The sequence below is a fragment of the Solanum tuberosum genome, unplaced genomic scaffold, assembly GCF_000226075.1.
Source record: "Solanum tuberosum cultivar DM 1-3 516 R44 unplaced genomic scaffold, SolTub_3.0 scf00463, whole genome shotgun sequence".
Lineage (NCBI taxonomy): Eukaryota > Viridiplantae > Streptophyta > Magnoliopsida > Solanales > Solanaceae > Solanum > Solanum tuberosum.
The window spans coordinates 75732-81312 of record NW_006239394.1 but is presented as its reverse complement, the minus strand read 5'-3'; positions in this window follow the sequence as shown (position 1 = coordinate 81312).

The following is a 5581-nucleotide window of genomic DNA, read 5'->3' as shown; positions in this document are numbered from 1 at the left end:
GTAATGGCCCACCTAATTCGTTTTGAGCTAAAAGATATGACCATTTAAAGTTGACCCTCACTCCTAACTTAAAACTAAAAACTGTTTTTAGGGGACTGTTTTGAGGGTCTCGGTTCTAAATGATTACATGACCTAGCTTAAGGTCTTGCTAGCTTATAAAGGTGATTAATCAACTAGCTAATCAACCCCTTAAGTCCTTAAACAACACTCCAAACTTCAACGACAAGACCCTTACAACTCACTAGTTCGAACGACTAGTTTCCGGACGTCACTGTCATTTCTCATTATTTCATCAAGTTCTCAACTCCGAACTCACATGTGAGGCTCTAGTTTCACTAGTTCGTTTTTAGGGTCGTTACAGCTGCCTTCTTCTTCTCAGCCTCATCCTTGAAACAATCAACCTCAATGTGCCGGATATCGGTAGAGGAGGTCGAAATCATTTCCACGTGCTTCATCTCATCGCGGGGAACTCAGGCTTGTCTACACAGTTCAGTGATCAACACCTGGAATGAAAGCAACGTCTGATGTTGCTTGGCCATCATGGTTATTTATCGTGCAATGATCATGCCAAGATTTATACGCTTCCCTACAATGATGGAATCAAGAGAAGTCACCTTTGTGTGGCGGAGGATAAATTCATTTTGAGATGGCATAATGGCGCTGCTGATAAAGCCAAACCAGTACCTCGCTGCCACGTTGAGGTCCTTCTTCTCAATCTACACTGTAGCCTCGACCCACCTAGGAGTACCATTAGACAACAGAGGAGACAACCATTCCTTCATAGTATCCAAGGACTTAGTCTTGATCATGTATTGGTAGTCATCAACAATGTTGGCAGTGCATTCCTACATAACATTTATGTCACTGCTGTCACACTTCACCTTCTTGTCCCGAACTACCACATAATCTACCGTCTTGAATGCGGTATCCTTCCTCTTCCCTTGAGGCACTAGGGCTCCATAGACAGTGTAAAACTCCAAGACCCAATTAGAAATGTAAGGGCCACGAAGTTTAGTGAATATCTGGAATTTGTGGGACTTCAAGTAGCTCCAGATCTCTGGGTATCTGTCTATCACTCCATCAGTAGAAAGCCTCTTCTCCTCAGTGATGGTCCTCAATCCCTCGCCCTTTAATCTGTTCATAGACTTGGAGGAGGACCCTCTGCAGGTGGTGTTGGGACCACAGCCTAGTCTGGGATAGGAAGAGGTGTAGCAGCCTGGGTTACCCGGATCCTAGGGGGATCATGCATTCTCTTGGAGCGCAGTTCAACTCTCTGAGCTACCATCAACTAATCGTTCTCACGCTCCGAGAAGACAACCTGAGGGTCCTGGTTTTCATCCTCATTCTCAGAAGTGGTGAGGTAAGTGGTGTACACTCCCTCACTTTCGGAGCTGATATCTGGTGACTCGGGATCAGGTTCCTTTCCTTTGCCTTTACCCTTCCCACCTGTGGTAGGAAGTTTTGTAGCCTTTACCCTAGATGCAGTTGCATCCTTATTGATGGTGATTCCCTTTGCCTTCTTGCAGGGAGGCATGTCTCGACCTACTACTTTTGCTCTAGCCATATCTGCAAAGTACATCAATATGAGTTAGAAGAAACCAAGAAAAATGTAGAAAATAGGTTGTAGGCTTGCCGAACAGATCGGCGAATCACCAAATCACTTAGGCGAGCCAGATCGGGCTCGCCGAAAGGATTGGCTTGATAAATTTTCAGAAAAATGAAAGGTCAGCGATGCTCAAGGCCATTCAACAAATCGACGACACCATTCGGCGAGCTTAGACTAGCCCACCGAAAGTTACAGTGCTTTTTATGGGTTAGGGACACAGAAAGGGAGATCACATGAGATTTTTGGCGAGTCGTCGAGTGAAATCGGCGAGCTCAGGCTTCTCGCCGAAAGTTACAGACCCAAACTCAAACAAAACATGAAATTAAGGGCGATCAAGGGGAACTTCACCGAACTGCCGAGTGGTTTGGCGAGTCGTCGAGTGAAATCGGCGAGCTCAGGCTTCTCGCCGAAAGTTACAGACCCAAACTCAAACAAAACATGAAATTAAGGGCGATCAAGGGGAACTTCACCGAACTGCCGAGTGGTTTGGCGAGTCGTCGAGTGAAATCGGCGAGCTCAGGCTTCTCGCCGAAAGTTACAGACCCAAACTCAAACAAAACATGAAATTAAGGGCGATCAAGGGGAACTTCACCGAACTGCCGAGTGGTTCGGTAAGCTCGACCCAGCTCGCCAAACTGCCCAACGTGCCATTTTTCAACCCCTACTCCCAAAATCAAACCCGAAACCCCTGAAAAAACAAAATAAAACAACACAAAACCTCAATTAAGCCCACACCCATTATACCCATGCCACCGGGATACTCAGACTTTCCCCGGTTTGGCAAAAATTAGCCATTTGACGACTTTAGTCCTTAAGAATTATATCAGACGCTCCATCATTTGGTAAAGCACGTCATTTAGCACAATCGGTGTTAATCAAACTTCACCCAACTAGACTCAACAAAAATTTGACACAACCCATAAGAATACGATCAAATTTAAAGCACGAAATTCAGGAAATCAACAATTTAGGCAATCAAGGCATGATCTCGAAACTAAAATCAGCAAACTAACACACATTTACGATTTCAGAGTGGCCCAACACATATCAACACAATATATAACGATGCATTTGAAGTTTACCGCTAATTAAGAGTTTGGAGTTAGGAAAAGCAACCTTTATGCCGAAAATATGAATCTGTAAAGCTAGGCGGCAAAGAATTCCACTACAAACATGAGAACGACAACCAAAAAGCAATAAAATGAAAAATATTGAAAATTTAAACTGCGGCTGTGATTGTATGAAGCTAAAAGTGAGGGAATGTGAAAGTTTTTGAAATTTAAAACCTTTGGCCTTTTAAAAACTATCCAGTTCGCGCCCATTCAACGATATTAGACATCTTTTCCAAACAACTAGGCGACACGCCGAGTGGTTTCTTACCTCGCCGAGTTTTACAAGACCTCCAGTTAATTTGGGGGTCCAAACAGCGGACAGAGTCTGGCTCGCCGACCTGTTCGACGAGTCGTTAACTTGTCCATGGGCCCGCCGAGTTTTATTGATTCCATCCTAATAATTTCTTGAGTCCAACGGCAGTCAAAGTTGGGCTCTCCGACCTCTTCGGCGAGTCGATGACTGGCATCTTAGCTCGCCAATCCTGTACTTTTCAAACATATTCCACTTTTTCACCTGCACAATCAACACATGTTATTTCACAAAATCAATTTAAACATTAAAGACTTGGGTTGCCTCTCAAGCAGCACCTTAGTTAATGTCGCGGCACGACGCAAATACCCACTCAACATTCATTCTTGGGGTCTTGCCATAGTATCACTAGGCAAATCCCCTTGTTGTCTTGGGTTTAAAAGAGAACAAATCTGACCCATTTGGGTCTCCAACTGCTTGATAGAGATGGAATAAGAAGTCATCGTCTGATTGAGAGCCGACACATCTTCCTTCATTTCCTTTAACACTTTATTTTACCCTTCAATTTTGTTGAGAATGCGTGAGAGCATATCCGCAGTCTGGCCTCACTCATAATCTTTAGGCTTTTGACGCTCGTGGGGAGGAATGATTTCACGTATTAGGACATTTCTTCCAATTCTAAGTGCCAACGATGGTTAGTCAGTAATATAACCCAACTAAACTAGTTGAGGTCGAATCCCACAGGGAGTGGTACGTGTTTGAGAATAATAGAAAAGCATGAATATGTTAAAGTCAACCATTGGAATAGATATTTACGAATAAAAATATAATTCAAATTAAGGGTGACACAAGTGTCAAATAACAGGGGGGTTTTGATTGTAATTATCAACTATAACAACAGCAAATTACATGAATTATCAAGTTAAGGGGTGACACAAGTGTCAAATAACAGGGGGGTTTTGATTGTAATTATCAACTATAACAACAGCAAATTACATGAATTAACAAGTAATGAGATGGGTTCTTGGGATGTGATTGAATTATAGGCTAAGGTAGACAAATGGGTGATTGCAAGTAATAGTAAATAGCTATAAATCAGTGAATAATCTAGACTTTAGTAGGGATAAACTTTCTCTCAAACAATTTACCCCGAATCAAGTTCGTTTCTCTCGAACACCAACAAGCAGCAATTAAGAACAACCTACGCTTTTGTCCATTCACTCTCTCGGGCTGAATGTGTAGAAAAGGGTTTAGGATTCACTCTCTCGAGATGAACCCATAAAAACCCAATACCCATAGACCATCAATTCAGTAATCTTGCTTTTAAAACCTCTCTCTCGAGCAAACCAAAAACACGAAGGTAGAGTTGTATTTGCAACTAAAACCCATTAGATTAAACCACAATTACTTATTGAAATAACTTTTAAACAACATTTAAACTATCAATTAGCAATACCCAACAGCTAAATCAACCCATAATCACATAATCACTCCCCAAGAATTGAGGTTTTAGCTAGACATCATAAATAGATAAAAATCGTTACCAAATTGTGTTTCCATAACCTGGGTAAGATTAATTTCGTCTTTACAAAGGTCCAAATTGAAGAATCTCAAAGATTTACTTCCAATTTCTCAAAAATGGAAAACTTCAATTCTTCAAAGATAAAGAAAATTAATGTCAATACTCCGTTCAAACTCCAAAATTACTCTAATAAAATGTTCAGAATAAAAATTTTATTGCTAAACATATTGTTTGAAAATTTATTTATAGTTGCCAAAAATATGTTGCGAAAGACCAGTCGGCGCAGTAAGTCTGATCGTCGATCTAATTGGCGATCCGCCTTTTGGTTAGCTCCATCGCCTTTTTGCTTTAGCCTTTAGCTTCCTCAAGTTTTGTAACTTTGGTACGATCTAACACTGCATCGCGGAACCATTCGGCGACTCGCCGACTACTCCTTTCTATTGCTAACTTGATTTTCTCCTTCAGGGCATGGCAAACTAGAACTTTAGGCGAGATAGTGGCCTTTTGGCGACTCGCACAATGCGTTAGGCGATCAACAAGCCTTCTTTTCTTCATTCTTTGAGCTGCCTTGTTCCTTTTTGCACATTAGTGTCCATTCTTTCTTCCTCAATCCAAATACCTAAAAATCAAGGATTTTACATCAGTTGTTGGCACAAAATAAGCATTTGAGGACACTAAATCTATCCAAATAAAGCCCTAAATGAGTCCAAATCATGGACTCATCAAAACCCGCAACTTAAACTATTGCTTATCCTCAAGTAAAACTCAAGTTCAACAGTTAAAAAAGGATGTTTCAAATAGTGTTGCACAAGACTCAATCATGAATGCACACAAAAGGACAGAACTTACTCATACAAAGATGAATTGTGTACTCAAAGATTCTAAGTTGTGACTCACCATTATCAAAGATTCTCAAGCTCACACTACTTGCTTCAAATGCAAGTTCAAGCTCAATAAAAGTGTTCAAATGTCCTCGCACAAAGAACGATTCCATATTCACACACAATGGTTCAACAATTTAAAGCTCTGGAACCACAATAAAAACTCACACTCACAAAGATGAACACAACGCATGAATTCACACATAGGTA